The 19377-nt window shown below is 41.8% G+C and overlaps 1 long non-coding RNA gene across 4 annotated transcripts in view; it reads left to right on the forward strand.

The window, feature by feature from the left end:
* The first annotated feature begins 219 nt into the window (after window positions 1-219).
* Window positions 220-19377, forward strand: part of LOC125487033 — a 37289-nt gene continuing 18131 nt past the window's right edge. For 2 of the 4 annotated variants that reach the window (XR_007265604.1, XR_007265606.1), the window contains exons 1-4: window positions 220-1072; window positions 13852-14111; window positions 16006-16362; window positions 18923-19035. This is a non-coding gene — a long non-coding RNA (uncharacterized LOC125487033). The remainder of the gene's footprint in view (window positions 1073-13851; window positions 14112-16005; window positions 16363-18922; window positions 19036-19377) is intronic. The other 2 variants (XR_007265603.1, XR_007265605.1) reach the window with 2 other exon arrangements.

The raw sequence follows: 19377 nt of genomic DNA on the forward strand, positions 1-19377 counted from the left end.
AATTTTATGCTGATAAATTAAAGCTTGTATTTACGTATATTCCTTATGTTGGATGTTTCAGTTCACGTTCAGTAGTATTGTCCATTTTGCGATTGCAATACCATCCATAAACACCCCAACACGCCTTTGATTGACAGCTCCCTCTTGTTTCCAGGGCAGCGTTTCCCCAGCCCCGTGAGACGTCATTCCGTCACACACGGATGCGCGCTGACGTCCCTTCCGTTGCCAATGGAGGATGCTGCAAGAGTCCGCTGTTCTTAAACGGCGTTGCTCTAGTAACAGGCCCAAACCGTCCCGGAAAGCGAATCGATGTTGGTGGTAGTGTCAGGGATCCCCAGGGACGAGGCCTCCAGAAAGAGGTGCTTTCTGCCATCCGGGGAATGAACTGGGCACCTCGTCCTGCGTCAGGATCCGTGACGGCCGCCATAGCAGTGCCTCCCCGTCCTCCGACTCCAGGTCCAGGCGTTGACCAATTATCCTCGGGGCTATGAGGTTACAGTGGCTGAGGGCGGTGTTGGCAGGACCAGCAAGAAGATCTTCAGCCCAGCGGGTCCAGCCTGTTGCACCATTTAGTGGCGTCGTTACTGATCATTGATTCAGCTCCATCCACGAAACCTCCCAGACTCAGACCCGGGGGGAGAGGTGGAGAGAACTGGACTGCGAGTTCCCTGGGGCCTCTTACTCGTGATTCTACACGAGTTTCCACCCTCCCAGCGCCCGGTGTGCTCTCTCCGCTCAGGCACAGGACTGCTCCGTCTGCCAGTTAAACAGATTGAATTTTGGGCTCCAATGCAATGATGAAGCGCAGAAGAAAGTAATTTGGCCTTTTATACCTGTCCTATCTCTTTGAAGTTAGTCCCACGTCTCTGTCCTATCCTCAAAATCTTGTGAATATTTATCAGCTCCTTTATTTTAATCTACCTTTACATCGTTCTCCACTTTAAAGCTTTGCATGCCAAATCATAAGAACGCGTTGCATATAAAGACTGCACCCTGAATTGATTTTCCAATTCTCTGTTAATCTCCAAATTGACTCTGGCAGTGGGGAAGTTGATTCAGGTGATGGATGAAGGTAATCTTTAAGACTTTTTTACTTTGTTATAAGATTTCTCTTCCTTCATTCAGCAGTGAACTATAAATTTTTGTTAGCATGTTACTTCTACATTAGCTCCAGGTTTGACAACAACTCAATATTTACTTTTCTATCCTCCAATTCAAAGAAATTCAAATTCATATCTCCCTATCTTTGTAAATTCTTTCAGCCATATAACCACTACAGATTCTCTGAGCTTCTCTTATTCTGTTCTTTCACAGTTTATTTTACTTAGATGTTTTGCTCTCAGCTGTCATGGCCAATAATATCTTTGATTTCTTCCTGAATCACCTACTTTAAAAAAAAAATCCATAAAATCTCCAACATTGTCTTTGCACCAAGTTGCTTCTCTTCATAATGTTCACAGGAATTTACAGCATGGAAAGAGACCATTCACTTCATTGTATCTACACTGGTGGACAAGTACCCAGCCAGTCTATAACTCTGTTCTGACTATTGATCTATGGCCTTATAGGTTATCTGTTATCTCCATAGTAATCTACAAATCAAAATAAACAATTTTACATAATGACCCCATCAAAGCAATGAGCAAAATTTCAGTTTTTATAACTTTTCTTTCGCAATCAAACCAAAATCAAAATAATTTTGGTTAATCCATGTAGAATTTAAATATCAAATAAGCAGGCAAATTGCAATGAATATATGTTAGCAATTCATGCAAAGCAGAAAGAAAAATCTCAGGCAGTCAGAAGGCAAACCAGACAAGTAAAGCAAAATCTGACAAGTGTGTGGAAACAGATATGCACTGAAAGTCAACAGATCCCTGATGGAGGTGAGACAGATAGATAAGCTGGGCAGGAAAGTATGGGAAACTTGCCTTTCTTAGCTGAGACACTGATTATAAGAGCAGGGAGTTTAAGCTGGAACTTTATTATTTTCTAGGGATGTGGGCACAATTGGCAAAACCAGCACAATTTGCCCGTCTAATTGCACAGGAGAAGGTGGTGGTGTTCCTCCACATCTGCTACCATTGTCCTTCTTGATGGTAGAGGTCACACATTGGAAAGTTACTGTCAGACCCTGGGTAGGCCACAGCTGGAGTATCGCTTCCTGGTCTATTAACGACCCTTTTGGAAAGGTGTAATAGTACTCCAGAGGGTGCAAAGGAGATTGTCAAGCATGTCATCTGTAATAGAGAATTTAAGCAATCAGGAAAAAAAAAATCAACTGGACAATTGTTGCTTATCTTTGAAATGGAAGAGATGCAGGAGAAACCTAACTAAATTATATAAAAATGAGCAGTGTCTGGAAAGTATGGAAAGAGTGTTCACCTTTGTTGTTGGGCTGGAGATAAATAAGCACGTCATAGTTTTAGGGTAGGAAGTTTACAGGGGATTTAAAAGGAAGGTCTTTGAAGCAACATAACGTGAATCTAGAACTTGCCGCAAAAGAGTGGTCAAAGCAGAAACCTTCTTATTAAATAACTACTTTAATAAGCAGCTTTCATCCCGTAAATGCGATGGGATCTGCAATTTTCAGAATCTAAATGATTAGTGCTGATAGCATGGAGGTGTCCCTGGAGAATATAGCAAGAAGCAGGCAGCACACCTATTTGCGAAAGCTGACCCAAAGGGCCTAGCCCAGCTGGACATCCTGGGGAACCGGGACTCAAAGGTAGAATTGAGTGTTGTTCTGGCTACCATGACTAGTGGAGATTGAGTGTTGACCGTTTTCACTCAGTTCAAGGCAGTTAAGGATTGGCAATAATGCTCACGTCCCAGAATTTGTTCCAGTAATTTGCCTTGTCAGAGTCACAGTGAGGTTAGACCGGCTGGTGTGTAATTTTTTGGTTTGTCTCTTTCTCCCGCATTCAATGATAGTACAAGATGAGCTTGTTTTTGAGTCACTTGAATTGGTCTTGTATCCTGCTTCTCCACCATTGCAAGCTCTACTTCTTTCAGTGTTCACATTTGGAAAAATATAGTATCTCAGCAGTCACTTAAAACCTGAAGTCCAGTTTGGCTATTCACAGCGAAGTGGGCGTAAGTGGCTGGATTGGGAACGAAGGGAAGAGTAGGCTTGAGCGAGCCTGGTTGTCTGGATGGCAATCAACGCAGAAGGTGCTGAGCACTGGAGGCAGGGACAAGGGGTCTTAGTCGACTCAAACACAAGAGAATGCACGATGGGGAGGGAAAATGCAGATGGACAGCAAAAGGGTCCGTGTGGCTGGACAGGGAGGGGAATAGTTTGTGTAAAGCTGAGCGTGTTGGAGTGTGCTTCGGTTGCTTGTCTAAAACTGAAAGATAGGAATGGCAGGATTCAGGAACCATCGATGACAAGGGAAATTATAAACTTAGTCAAAAGGACAAAGGAAGCATATGATAGGTCTAGGCAGCTACAAACTGACAAAGCCCTTGAGATAGAACAATTACAAAGTCTTAAAGGGTACATGAAATGTCTTTAGTAAACAGGGTCAAGGAGAATCCTAAGGCTTTTTATGCATATATTAGAAGAAACAGGGTAGCAAGGGAAAGAGTAGACTCCCTCAAGGACAAAGGAGTGAAGTTATGCATGAAGCCACAGGAAGTGGGAGCTATCCTTATTAAGTACTTTGTATTTGAGTGCGTGAATACTGTAGAGAATGTCAATAGATTAAAGGGGGAAGTTTTCGGTATCCTAAATTGCATTAAGGTAGACAAATCCACAGGGCCAGATGGGATCTATCCCAGGTAACTGTGAGAGGCAAGGGAAGAAATAGCTGGGGCATTAGCAGATATCTTCACATCCTCGTTGACCACAGGCGAGGTTCTAGAGGACTGGAGATTAGCGAATGTTGTTCCCTTGTTTAAGAAAGGAGGCAGGGATAATCCAGAAAATTATAGGCTAGTGAGTCTGACATCTGTGGCAGGGAAGCTTTTGGAGGAGATACTGAAGGACAGGATATATGCACATTTGGAAGAAAATGGACTAGTTAGCGACAGGCAGCATGGTTTTTTACGGGAAATTCATGTCTCACCGACCTGATCAAATTTTTTGAAGAGGTGACAAAGATAATTGAGGGATGAGCTGTGGATGTAGTTTATATGGACTTCAGTAAGGTATTTGATAAAGTCACACATGGCAGATTCGTTCAAAAACTAAAATCACATGGGATTCAGGGTGGGCTGGCTAGATGGATACAAAACTGGCTTGGTCATAGAAGACAAAGGGTAGCGGTGGAAGGGTGTTTTTCAGATTGGGAGATTGGTAACTAGTGGTGTTCCACAGGAATCAGTCTTAGGTCCTCTGTAGCATAAAAAATGATCTGGAGGAAAATGTGGGTGGTCTGATTGGTAAGTTTGCAGATGATACCAAGATTGATGGAGTTGCTGATTGTGCCGACGATTGTGAAAGGATACAACAGGATGTAGATAGGTTGGCGACTTGGGCACTGAAATGGCAGATAGAGATTAATCCAGATAAATGCAAGGCGATGCATTTTGGAGGATCAAATTTAGGTGTGAACTATACTGTTAATGGCAGAATCCTTAGGAACATTAAAATACAACCTGATCTGGGTGTGCAGGCCCACAGTTCCCTAAAAGTGGCAAAACAGCTGGCCAAAAGTGATTAAGAAGGCATATGGCATGTTTGCCTTCATCGGCCAGGGCATGGAGTACAAGAGTTGGCAAACCATGTTGCAGCTATATAAAACCCTTGCTAGGCCGCATTTGGAGTATTGTGTGCAGTTTTGATCGCCGCATTACCAGAATAATTTGGAAGCTTGAGAGAGAGTGCAGAGAAAGTTCACCAGGATGTTGCCTGGTCTCTTGGGCATTGGCAATGAGGAAAGCTTAAAAAGGCTAGGATTGTTTTCACTGGAAGATGGCGGCTTAGAGGAGACCTGATAGAGGTCTACAAAGTTATGAGAGTCGTGGATAGTCAGAGGATTTTTCAATTTTCAGTTTCAATTACAAGGGCGCATAGGTTTAAAATGAAAAGGCAAAAGGTTAAGGGAGATGTGCGAGGGAAGTTTTTCACACTGAGAGTGGTAGGAGCCTGGAATGCACTGCCAGGGGAGATGGTGGAAGCGGGCACATTCGTGCCATTTAAAAGGCATCTGTATAATTACATGAATAAGAAGGGAATAGACGGATACTGATCGAATAAGGGCAGAAGGTTTGTTTTAATTTAGTCAGGGCATGGTGATCGGCACAGGCTTGAAGGGCCTGTACAGTGCCATACTTCTCCTTTGTTTTTTTTTGTTGTTAATGATCTGGACGTTGTTCAGTTTTCTTTCTTGGCATCTGATGGTGCAGGTCATGGTATTTTTCTGATTGCAGGCTCCAAAATACTTGGAATGTTTAATTCTGACAATTGATACTGGTAGGGAATCTCCAGACTTTCATCTGCTGACTTCCCTAAATGTGGCAACACAGGTGGCCAAGGTAATTAAGGAGGCATATGGTATCCTTGCCTTCATTGACCGGGGCATGGAGTACAAGACTTGGCAAACCTTGTTAGGCCACATTTCGGAGTATTGTGTGCAGTTTTGGTTGCCATGCTACCTGAAGGACATGGAAGCTTTCGAAACAGTACAGAGAAGTTGTTGCCTGATCTCGAGGGTATTGGTTATGAGGAAAGGTTAAAAAGACTAGGATTGATTTCACTGGAAAGACGGCGGCTGAGTGGAGACCTGATAGAGGTCTACAAAATTGAGAGGCATGGATAAGGTGGATACGCAGAGGCTTTTTTCCAGGTTTGAAGTTTCAATTACAAAAGAGCACAGGTTCAAGGTGAGAGCGGGAAAGTTTAAGGGAGAGGGAAGTTTTTCACACAGAATGGTAGGAGCTTGGAATGCATTGCCAGAAGAGGTGTTGGAAGTGGGCACGTTGGCGACATTTAAGAGGCACCTGTGTGGCTACATGAATAGGTAGGGAATAGAGTGATACGGACTGAATAAGAGCAGAAGGTTTGTTTTTCGGATTAGTTGGGGCATGATGATTGGCACAGGCTTGGAGGGCCAAAGGGCCTGTTCCTGTAGTGTACTTCTATTTTGTTCTTTGGACTCGTACTAGTTTTTATCCCAATGAGGTATGACCAAGCCATCCAATCATCCAGTACAATGATGCCTGAATAAAGAGGAATATTAATCCAGTCAGCACAGGCATTCTCTTGATAAACGATTCCCCAGAAACTCTTCAGTGCTTTTGGTGGAATTTATTATGATTGGATTGTAGGTGTTGGTCCTTCTGTGTGAAGGGGTTTCTTTAGGTGGGTAATGGAGTTTGAAGAGGCCTGACTGTCATTCTGTGTACCAGGACATTAATCCTAAATCAATTGGTAATGCTGTGGAGCGACCAGTTGGGTTTTGGTGAGGTTACTGAAAAGTGAGGTGGAGCAGACAGCACTTGCAGTAAAGGCCCACGTGTGGTTAGAGGGGTCTCAGTACCAAGTTGTGTATTGGGCATTGAGAAATAGAGAGCATAGGTATAATGTAATAGTTGAAGGAAGTAATGAGGACGCAAGGAAATATTTTGTCACTCAGCAGGAGATTAAGGCCTACAGTACTCTGCCTGACAGTGGAATGGAGGCAGGTCCAATCTAGGCACTTGAGTGGTAATTGGTATATTTTATAAACAGGAAGATTTTGCAGTATTCTAGGAACAAGATATAGCCATGATTAGTGAATTGCTGCTTCAGAGAACCACCTCAGAAAAGAAAGGTTCACTAGCAGTGTTTAGTCTTTTTTTATTCTATCACCAACCCTCGATCAGAGGCTAATGGTGCCTTGAGGGTTTCACAGTCAGGCTGCATGCATGGGCTTTAACTCTTGTTTAGAGGGTAATGGGTCTGGGGTCAGAGAGGGTCTCATTACCAGTTTGGGTCTGGCAAGGAAGGGAGAACATAGTGGGTGCTGGGGATCTGAGAGAAGAGTTGATATGGTAATAGGAGAGTATAAATACGGAGTAGGGCATTGAGCCCCTAGTTTCCCGAAGTTATCTATGCCTCAGATTTATTAACCCACCTCTGCTCCAATATCTTGGATATCCACCAAAAGAGAACTCCAGGTGGATGTCTCCCGAGACATGGAGAAGATAGTTTATGATTGATAAAAGTAGATTATGTCAGGATAAGATGTTTAATAATATTTCCAGACTAGAAGTGTTTAAATAAAATCCTGAGGGGGTTAGTTGAAGCTGAGAATGTTCAGGCTCCAGGCAAAGGCTATCAGATTCTCTGGTGTTGAAGTCACAGTTGTCTGTCGAGGTGATAAAGAAGGAGAATCTCTCTGGTTTGAGAACTGTAAATGAGGGATATGTAAAAGGAATGTTTTGATTTCTGAGTGCTTTTGGTATTAATGGGAATTTTTACCATGTTTTTGAATCTTTAAAGGCATATTATTTGAAAAGAGTTTGGTTTATTCTATTTTGACTTTTCTTCTGTGTTGTAGGCCTATATATGGCTGCTAAAACCAAATCTGCATTATTGTGTGCTCATATCTGAGTGAGAGACCACCTTGTTGAAACAAAAACAAACCAGGTTTCAGTTTGGGATCTGACTTGTCCAGCAATAGCATCAGCTAGTATCATAAAGTGTACACTTAGACAATACAAGGAAGGTTATAAAAACTGACCTTAATTAATCCTATACACCCAGCATTATTCTTGCCAATTTGAGTTGCACCATTTAGGTACTTAGGAGCAGCAAAAAACCATGTGACCCCTTGAGCCTGCCATTCAAGATCATGACAAAGCATCTATTGCAACAAAATATTCCCACCATATCCCTATATCCCTTCTTGTAATTCGTGACTTGAAACTTGAAATTTCTGCCTTGAAATTGATGAATTACTGATCTTCCACAGTCCTTAGTTTAAGGAATTCCCAATTTTCATCAGCCCCTGAGTGAAGAGCTTCCTTCTCATCTCAGTTCTAAGTTGTTTGCAGTTTATTCTGACTCTGTTACCTGGTTCTAATCCCTACAGTGAGGTGAAGCTTTCTTTCTGCAATTCATTCCTTTAAGGATTTTGTAAATCTGTTTGAGATCACCCCTCATTCTTTTAACTTCCAGAGAATACAGGCCTAGTCTTCTCAATCTCTCCACATTGGACAGTCCCATCATCCCTGGAATCTGTCTGTTAAAGCTCCACTCCACTGGCTGTATGGCATGTATATGCTTCCCTGGCAAGGCGACCAGGACTGTACAAAGTATTCCAGGTGCGGTCTCACCAGTGCTCTATACAATTGAAGCAACACTCTTTCCCTGAGACTCCAATTCTCTTAAGATAAAGGCTCATATAAGTGTTGCTGTCTGATTTGCTTGATGGGCATGCGTGGTAGCTTTCAATGAACAAGGAGACCTAAGTTCCTTTAAACATCAACACTTTTCAAACTCCCATCATTTAAGAAGCACTCTGTGCCTTTGTTTCTCCTACCAAGACGGCCTTACACTTATCTACATTATATTCTATCTGCCATGCTGTTGCATGCTAACTCATCCTGTCTGACTCCCCTTTAACTCTCTTTGCATCATGCTCACAGCCTGACAGTGACTCATTTCCTCCTACTGCCTGTTCTCTTCCTGTGAATGAATTCACAATCCACACTTAAATATTACCTGCAATCCTAAACTACAATTTTTTTAAAACTAACTCCTGTCTGGGACTTTATCAAAGCATTTCAACATCAAAGTGTCATACATGAGGTGCGGTTTCAAGAACTCACTGTTGTTCTCCTGACAAAGGCTAATCACAGCTGATGCTGTAGCGTTCCGCCTTCATAAAGCTTTACTTATACCCATTTGTTTTTCCCTCTCCTCAAGATAATTCCCAACATACTCTAACCCAGGAGTAGATTTACAGTGGCTGTGTTCTGTTGGATATTATTTGCTGGGGCTTTGTGTTGTGTTGGAGTTTTAAAAAGGTCTCTGTTGTATCATGTTGGAATTTACTTATGGGTTGCTATTAACAGATGGGGCTTAGTTACAGGGGCTCTTTTATTGGGGTTTGTTCAGAGGGGCACTATGTTATGTAAGGGTTTATGTAAAGGAGTGCTGTGTTGTGTCAGTTTTTTTTCCTGGGTGTTCTGTATTGTGTTGATGTTAGCTTTTAGGGGACAAAATGTTTTGTTGGGGATTATGTACATGGGCTCTGATGTATCAGGGTGTGGGAGTATGGGTTTGTATCCTGATTTCTTTCCTCTCAGTTCTCCTACTTTTTAAAATCTTCCCTCCCTCTGTGGTGTTGCTGCTTTGTTATTTGTATTGACCTGACATTTGCCTGCCTGAGGGCGTGGTGTTTTTGGGATTCAGAAATCCAAGAACTTAGTAGCTGTGAAGAATTAAACTGAATTTATTTAAATGCAAGAGGTCTTGCAGGTAAGGCTGATGAACCCAGGCATGTTTGGGAGCATAGGATTGAAACATCATAGCTATTACGGAAACTTGGCTGAGGGATGGACAGGAGTGGCAGCTCCATTTTCTGGGTTTCAGATGTTAGAGGAACGATAGAAGGGTTGGCAAAAGAGTTGGGGAGTGGCATTTTTGATGAAGGAAAACATTACTGCTGTAACTAGAGAAGATATTTCTTAAAAAAAAAAATCATCCAGTGAAAATATATGATATTAGAAATAAGAAAGGAATGATCACCTTGATGGGATTGTGGGATAGGGCCCCCCAGTAATCTAAGGGAAATTGAGGAAAAAATATGGAGAGAGATCTCAGGTATATGAAAGAATAACAAAGTTTAACAGGTGATTTTAATTTTCCAAACATTGACTGTGACTATCATAGTTAAAGGTTTGGATGGTGAAGAAGTTAAGTGTGTTCAAGAAAATTTTCTTTATCGATATGTCAATGTTCCTACCAGAGAAGGAGCAAAACTTGACCTTCACTTGGGTAATAAGGTAGAACAAGTGACTGATTTGATAGAGGAGCACTGGGTCAAGTCATCATAATTCCATTAATTTCAAAATAGTTATGAAAAATTATAAGACTTCCATTAAAGTTAGTTTTTAATTGGAGTAAGGAAATATGATACAAGAACTTTGAAAAGTTGATTGGATCAGTTCTGAAAAAGGGTCACCAGACCCAAAACGTTAACTGTTTTTTCCTTCACAGCTGCTGCTAGACCTGCTGAGCTTTTCCAGCAACTTTGTTTATATTCTTGATTGGAGTAGACTGTTCACGTGTAAAGGGACGTCTGATAAGTGGGAGGCTTTCAAAAGTGTGATAATGAGAGTTCAGAGTCATTATGTTTCTGTTAGAATGGAAGGTAAGGCTGGTAAGAGGTTCTAGTTAAGAATAAAAAAAACATATTAGAGAGAGAAAACTGGGTTCAAATAAATCTCTTAAACAGTACAAAGATATAGAGGCATTCTTAAGAGGGAGATCAGGAAGGAAAGCGAGGATATTGGCAGATAAGGCTCAGGATATTCCGAAGAAATTCTACAGATGCATTAAGAGCAAAAGAGCAACCAGAGAGAGAGTTGAGTCCCTTAAAGATCAAAGAGATCATCTTTGTGTTGAATCTCAGGAGATGCGAGAGAAATTAAACGAATATTTCACACTAATTTTTACTGTGGAGAAAGAATTGGAGGCTACAGAACTCAGCGAAATAAATATTGATGTTTTGAAAACAGTTTACAGAAGAGGAAATCCCGGAGGTCTTGGAAAATATAAAAATGGATTAATCTTCAGGACTTGATCCAGCGTATGCTGGGATGTTGTGGGACATTAGGGATGAAATTGCGGGGGTCCTTGCAGAAATATGTGTGTCATCTATAATTATGGGTGAGGTGCCAGATGACTGGAGAGTGGCTAATGTTGTGCCTCTTGTTTAAGCAGGAATGTAAGAGGAACCTGACATCTAATGGTGGTGGGTAAGTTGTAGGAGGTGATTCTGAAAGGTAAGGTTTATGTGTGTGTGGAGAGGCAAGAGCCAATTAAGGATAGTCAGAATGGTTTTGTACAAGGGAAATCGTGTCACAATCTTGGTCAAGTTTTTTTTTGAGGAAGTAACCAAGAAGGTTGTTGAGGGCAGAGTGGAAGATGTTGTTTACTTGGACTTTAGTGAAGCCTTTGACAAGGTTCCAAATGGTAGTCTAATTAGTAAAGTTAGATCACATAGGATTCAGGGTGAGCTTGCCAGTTGGACACAAAATTGGCTTAACGGCAGGAGACAGAAAGAGATGATGGAGTATCGTTTTTCTGACTCGAGGCCTATTGCCAGCAGTGTTTGACAGGGATTGGTGTTGGGTCCACCTTTGTATGTCATTTATATGAATGATTTAGATGAGAATATAGAAGGCATGGTTAGTAGGTTTGTGGATGAAACCAAAATTGGAGGTATAGTGGACAGTGAAAAAGGATATCTAAGATTACAAAGAGATCTTGATTAGTTGGGTCAAATCACTGAGGAGTGGCAGATGGAGTTTAATTTAGTTAAAGCAAGATGTTGCGTTTTAGTAAAACAAAAAAGGGCAGAACTTATTTAATTAAAAGTAGTGTTGTAGAACAGAGAGAAATAGGGATTCATGTACATATTTCTTTGGAGTTTGCTTCACACGTAGACAGGATGGTTAAGAAAGCATTTAGCATGCTTGCCTTCATTGCTCAGACCTTTGAGTGTAGGAGTTGGGACATAATGTTGAGGCTGTACAGGACACTAGTGAGGCCTCTTCTGGGACTAGAAAGGTTTCAGAACAGATTTACCAGGATGTTGCCGGAGTTATGAGGAGAGGCTGGGACTTTTTTCACTGGAACATAGGAGGTTGAAGGGTGACCTTATAGCGGTTTATAAAATCATGAGGGGTAGAGATAAGAAGAATGACTGATATCTTTCCTCTAGGGTGGGGGATTTCAAGACTAGGGGAATATTTTCAAGGTGAGAGGGAAAAGATTTTAAAAAGTTGTGAGGGGCAACTTTACACCGAGAGTGGTTCATATGTGGAAAATGTGGTTCCTCTGAAGGAAGTGGTGGGTACGGATATGATTACAATGTTTAAAGGGCATATGCATAAATATGTGAATAAGGAACGTTTGGAGTATCATTTAACATCTCGAGCTGCAGTTTCAGATTCCTACTTTAACTGAAGCAGCCACAGTTTCTCCATGGGGGAAGGGTCAGTCTGATCCATATGTCAAGTAGCTGATGAAAGAGGCTGTACTTTGGTCCAGGCCTCTTACAAGGCTAAAGAAGGTTTTTGATCAACTCCAGCCCTCCCAACATTCTTGCCTCCGTGTCATTGCTTGTTTCGCTTCTTATTATCTGTCCCTCTACCTGAACTCCCCCTTCATTTGTCCTTCCTTGACTTTCACTCTCCCTGCTACCCCTGGTGCTTGGCCCTCCTCCCCTGTGACTCTCCCAACCTGATGTGTTCTTGTGTCATTATGTTGGCTGTTGTATCATAAACACTGAGACCTATCAGAAGGCTTCGTTAGAAAACAACTTTCTGTCTTCCCTTCGTCTACTGAACTTCCTTTGCATTTCTCCTCTTCGTTGACTGTCAAGAATCTCCATCTGAATTTACTTGTTTGAGTGACAGCTCAGTCTGACCTTCTCCAAGGCTGGGAGTTGAATGGATGCCTGTAGTTGAGTGACAATGCTGGTACTGGGATTGTGATGGTGTACCTTTATGTTGAGGTTTTAGTATGGGCTTGGTGATGGCTGTATTATTTCCTGCTGTTTTGGGTCTAGTGGAAACAATGTGTTTCTGCAGTTGTCAATCAAACTGAGTTTGATTTGCTGTGCCTTTGATTGTGACTGAATGATGGTCTCTCTGTGGGTGTGGAAATGAATAATTGGATGTGTTTTCAGTGATGTGTGGGTAAGGACTCTCTGTGGAGTTCATTTTGATTGGTTTGATGTGTTTGACGGAAGTCTATGTGAGGCATATCTGGCTGAGTGGGTATTTGCTAATTTGCTGTGGTGGCCACAGAGGCGGATGTGGGGTTCGTTGACTGGGTGCTTTTGATTGAGAACCAAATAAAGATGATGGTTCTGATTTACACTGGGTCTCTGGCCTGAAGTAGAGGGGAGGTGACGCAGTCTGATCTGCACTGTGCACATTTGATTGACAGGGATCCACATACTGCAGATGATGTTTGGCTTTGAGATATGGGATGACACAAACCACAACAGCACTAGAATGGTGTACCTGGAATGAAACATTACTTCTGTTTCAACAAGGAGCACGTATGGTGTAGTTAACGGCCTTAGCATGGGCACAAGTCATTAAAAAGGATTGTGACCAGTACAAAGTTTACAACAAATAGAGGAAGAAATACTTGAAGAGCCGGTACATTGAGTGCCTAAGGAAATACTTGAAGTCGGAAAAGCAGGAGCTGAGACCCAGTGAGTTGAGGGGCACTGAGAGTGCATGTTTGAGGGGGGATTACTGAGAGGTGGTGAATGAACTGGGAACTGAAAGTTGAGAACTGAGGGCCTGGGGGAAGCAGGTGAAGAGAGGATGGAGGACTAGGGATTGGGGTGGTTCGTGAAGAGGAGATCGAGGGCTAGAGGGGAGCAGGGAACAAAATTGGTATATGGTCAGAGGGCCAGGAGGTGAGGAGGGCACAAAGGTTTGGGGGAATGAGGAGGTGGGATATGTGGGTGACAGCTGGGGAGCAAAGGGGGAAAGAGTGTGAGTGCAACTTGGAAGTGATGAGTGATAATTCTGAGTCGGGGAGTGAGGGCAAAATGGGGTTTGGGTATTGAAGCATGAACTAAAGTCTCTCATTTAATTCTGTGGTTAAAGGGTATGTTAGATTCCTTATCATATACTGACTGAGCTCAGATCTATTTTATTCTCCCTCAGTTGCTCCACATGTGTTTACATCAGTGAATAAGAGATCAGACATTTAACTGACTCCACTCTCCTGCCTTGTCACTGGATTCTATCCTCCGGATGTCAAAGTTGTCTTCTGAGAAATGGTGAGCTGATGATGACTGGCATTCTGGTCAACCACAATGGCACAAACCAACTCAGGAAGTGGCCTGGCTTCGAGCTGCAGGACCGAGCCACCTATTCTTGTCAGTATGAACACAGCAGCAAAGGAACTGAGACCAGGCACTTGGGTAAGAGGAACTGCGGCTGTAAGGGCAGTTTCAGTAAGATGCTGAAATAAGACCATAAGCTGTAGAAGCAGAATTAGGTAATTCGTCCCATTGAGTCTGCTCCAATATTCAATCATATATGTTTCCCAGTGCCATTCTCCTGCCTTCTCTCCGTTACTGTTAATCGCTGTACTAATCAAAAACCTATATATCTTTGTCTTTGGCCTCCACAGATTAACCATCCTCTGGCTGAAGAAATTTTTCCATGTCTCAGTTGTAAAGGATTGTCCCTTTTCTCTGAGGCTGTGCCCTCGAGTCCTAGCTTGTCCTACGAGTGGAAATATCTTCTCCACATCCGTCTATCCAGGCCTGTCAGTAATAAGTAGGTTTCAATAACTCCTCCCCAACCCCAACTATCCTTCTCCATTAAGTACAAAGCCAGATTCCTCAACCATTAATATAACAAGCTTTCATTCCCCCTCCAATGCCAGCACGTCCTTCCTGAGACGCAGGGCCCAAAACTGCTCTCAGTATTCCAAACACGGTCTGATCAGGGTTTGTACAGCTTCAGCAGTACATCTCGAATCTTGTATTCTTGCCCTTTTGAAATGAATGCTAACTTTGCATTTGCTTTCCTAACTGCCAGCTGAATCTGCATGTTATTCTTAAGAGAATCCTGAACTAGGACTCCCAAGTCCCTTTGTATTTCAGATTTCTGAATGTTAGAAAATAGTCTATGCCTCTATTCTTCCTGCCAAAGTTCATAATTGCGCAATTTCCCATATTGTACTCCACTTGCCACTTCTTTGCCCACTGCCCTAGTCTGTGCAAGTCCATGTACAGCCTCCCTATTTCCTCAACATTACCTGCCACTCCACCTATCTTCATGTCTTGTAAATATAGCACCAATGTCCTCACTTCCCTTGTTCAGATTGTTAATGTATATATGCTATTAATTATTTCTCCTCATTTTGTCAATCATTACAATTTTTTTGGATTAAGCATTACCTGCCACAAGTCTGCCTTTTTCACTTGTCTGTGTCCTTTTCATCTGTGTTGGCGTGAACAGCAAGTAGAGCCAGATTGGTTGAAAACAAAATATTCTTTTCGATTCTGCTGGTCCATGGCAAAGGAATGCGGTCCATGTAGACTTTTTAAAATTTGATTTTATTGTTGTCACATATACCTTGGTACAGTGAGCAGTTTTGTTTTGCATGTAGTACAGGCAGATCATACCATATAAAGTGCATAAGGGTAAGAACAACGAGGAATATATTGTTATGGCTGCAGAGAAGGTGCACAAAGAGCGAAATCAACATTAAATTTTAAATTTAAAATTTGTGCGTCCACTTGGAAGTCTAATAACAGTGGGGAAGAAGCTGTTCTTGAATCTGTTGGTACATTTAAGCATTTGTATCTTCCGCCTGACGGAACAGGTTGAAAGAAATTATAACCAGAGCAGGAGGGATCTTTGATTATGTTGATTGCTTTTTCGAAGCAGTGAGAAGTACAGCTAGAGTCAGTGGATGGAAGGCTGGCTTGCGTGATGGACTGGGCTGTGTTGATAACTCTGTTGTAGTTTCTTACTTTTAGAAGCCTCTAGAAGCTTGACCAATTTGCTTTTCTGGAAGCTTTACATGTGGCAACTATCTTTGAACTCACCATTGTCCACTTTTAAAACAGGCATGCAAGTTTAAACAAAAATTATAATGTCCTATTTCTTCGCTGGCATGACAGCACACAACAAAGTGTGCAGTAGACTAATGCCAACTGCTGAGAAACAAAACTACATGCTTTCCTCCAATCTTAAAAAAAAAACCTTTCTATCTGCTTTCTATCACATAACGGTTTTTAAATGTTCATCTGTGAGATATGGGTGTCAGTTGCCAAACCCGCATTTATTGTCCGTTTTTAGTTGCCCTGAAGAAAACGGTGGTGGACGGCCTTCTTGATTGGCATAGGTAGACCCACAATATCTTTAGAGAGGGAGTTCCAGAATTTTGACCCAACAACATTGGAGGAATGGTGACATATTGCCAAGTCTGGAGCAACCGACTTAGAGAAAAGCTTGCAAGTGGTGGTGTTCCCATGTATCTGCTGACATTTTCCTTCTAGATGGAAATGGTCATGCATTTAGAAGATGCTTTTGAAGGAACCTTGTGGATTTCTGCAACACACCCTGCAAATGATGCACAGTGTTGGAGTTGCACTCATCCAGACATACTTCTGACTTGTACCTTGTAGATGGTGGACAGGATTTGGGAGTCAGCAGGTGAGTTACTTACTGCAGGATTCTGAGCCTCTGATTTATTCTTGTAGCCACTTCAGGTATGGTCAACAATAACTCACAGAATGTTGACAATGGGTTATTTAGTGATGCTAATGCCACTGAATATCAAGGGGCGATGTTTAGATTCTCTGTTGGAGACGGTCATTGGCTGACCCTTGAGTGGCACTTGTATTATTTGCCACTTGTCTACTTGTCAGTGCAAACCTGGTTATTGTCTTGCCTCATTTGAACATTCTTCATGATCTGAGGAGTGGCAAATGATACTGAATATTTGTAATGATCGGCAAACATTCCCAGTTCTGACCTTGTGGTGGGTGGGGGGGAAGGCCATTGATGAAGTAGCTAAAGTTGGTTTGGCAAAGGACACTGCCATAAGGATCTCCTGCAGAGATGTCCTGAAGCTGAGATGATTGACCTGCAACAACCACAAACATTTCCTTTGTACTATGTATGACTCCTAGAGGAGAAGCATTTTCCCCATACTAACATCGTGCCATGAACCCCATGGACATCAGTTTTGTTGGTAGTGTGTCAAGAGTCACTTTAATCAAGCACCTTTTTAAAATTCATATACTGTATAGTGATTCCATTATCTACTCCACTGTCAGATATCTACTATTCCCCAAGAGCAATTAGGAACAGTCCCTAAGCAGTAACCTCGCTAAGAACACCAACCCTTGTGCATGAATATAAAAAGTAACCACTCAAGATGTGCTTTGCCCTTAACCAGCTATCAACTTATTAACATATACTTTCACAAATAACAGCTTTTCTTGAGTATTAGAACATTTTCGAGACACAATTACAGGTAATGGATAACCTTCACCCCAGAACCCCTAGTTAGAATTAAAAAGTAAGAGAGGACATTTAAGTGTGAAAAGTTAGGTGTCGATTGGGAGGGCTGGCTAGTTGTGTGGCACTGGGATGGAAGTGGGAGAGTTGGCAAGATGAGCAACTCATTGGATGCAAGTAGGAAGGATTAGTAAATATCAAGGTACCAGCCAGTTACATCAAGATAGCTGATAGTTTTTTAATCTGAAGTCTGCAGGTCAGGAAAGTAGACCAAACTTATTTTGTGTTTTTTCAAGGCAAGTGATATTAGTTTGACACAATTTCATTAGCGTCCCACTTTTTAAATATGTAACGAACTAGATATGGACAGTCTAAAAGTCGGGAGCCATTTATCTAATATGATAATGGCCTTTCATTTTTGCAGAGGACAAGTGTAAATCAGTTATTGGAAATACAGGTTTGGCAAAATGAACCACAAACAAAATGAGAGAACTGACAACTGTAAAATGGTCAAAATTGTTACTAGGAGAAGCAGGGCAAGTACAATTGAGTATTGGGAGGCATTCAAATGTTGCTCTGTATAGGACCCATTAAAAACCTTTGGAGTCAAGCATTCTATCGACAAAAGGGCAGGGACATAAAATGAGAAACAAAGATCAGTTCAGATCAATTGGTCAGGGAAAAATACAAGAACAGCAAAGGACAAAACAGTAGCTGAACGGCAAAACAGAACGGATGTTACATTAATTGATGATAGAAACACTTATTGGCTGTCTGCTAGTTCAGGAATGGTGGCTAGTCTGGGTCACAAGTTTCCATGATGGTCTTTATACGACTGAAGAGGCCAATTTTTGACCCACACATCTTTAAGTACATGCAGCAATGTGTCCCATAAGGTAGTGGGATCTGGAGTGAAAGATTAGTTTCCTTTTCTTTCTTTCTGCGCTGCCTTTATGCCTCAACATTCAAGTGTTTAGACTCAAAGCATAGATCCAAGTAACAGAAGTATGCCATTTAGCCGTTCAAGCCTGCTGCGTCATTCAATATGCCCATAGCTGATCCTCTATTATCGTGCATATTCCCATTTTCTCTCTTGTACACCTTGATGCGTTTAATATCTAAAATTTATCCATTTCTTTTTTGAATATACTCAGAGACCCAGCTTTCTGTGGTAGTGAATGCCACAGGTGGACCACATTGTGAGTGGAGAAATGTTTCCTCATCTTGGTTCTAAATGGCCGACCCAATAACTTGTGACTGTGACCCCAGGTTCTAGGCTCTACAATAAGGGAAATCATCCTCTTTGCTGCTAGTCTGTCTAGCTTTTTAGAATTTGGTATGTTTCAATCAAATTCCCGCTCATTTTTCTAAAATCGAGTGAATACATAGCCAGTTAAACCAATCTCTCCTCAACGGTCCTACCATCCTTGGTATCAGCCTATTGAACCCTTGTTGCACTCTGGCTGTGGCAAATATATCCTCTGTTGGGCAGTGGAGACTAAAACCGTATACAATACTCCGGGTACAGTCTCACCATATACCTGTATAACTGCAGAATCAAGCATGATGCTTGATGGGCAATTTATCATCATTTTGAACAACTGGTAGCAAACTCTAAAGTAAAGATGCTTGATATCTGAACCAAAAGCAGAAATTGCTGAAGAAACTTAGCAGGTCTGGCTACATTTGTGGGGGAAAAAAAGTAAAGTTAATGTTTTAAGTCTGGTGACTCTTCATCACCCTTCCACAGATGGGGATTTCCAACTCCAGAAGAAACAAATCTCAGTTTAATTGTTGGAATTGTTGCTGCTGCCATTGCTCTGATTGCTGTCATCATTGGTGTCATTGATTGGAAGAAGAGAGGTAAGAAACGTGTATAGGTCTGTTATGCAAAGATATGTAGCTTCAAATGCCATGACACATGGAACAGACTTCCCCCGGATATGTGAGAAACTCTCATTTATAGCAGTGATTATGAAGCAAATGAAATTAGCTGGCCTACAATCTTGTCTGAGGAATTCCTGAAACAACTGTACACTGAGATGACTGGCCTCTAACAAACTTTCTTGCAATGATTGCAGCTGCGAATGTGTTTCTACTCTTGAAACGCATTTACTTTATTTTACTATGGTGGGTGAATGCCTCTCTATTTGCTCAACCCATTCCTATTCATCAAACTATCCCAAACCCCTACCAAAAATCTGT

This window comes from Rhincodon typus, chromosome 35 (genome assembly GCF_021869965.1).
Source record: "Rhincodon typus isolate 14 chromosome 35, sRhiTyp1.1, whole genome shotgun sequence".
Classification (NCBI taxonomy): domain Eukaryota; kingdom Metazoa; phylum Chordata; class Chondrichthyes; order Orectolobiformes; family Rhincodontidae; genus Rhincodon; species Rhincodon typus.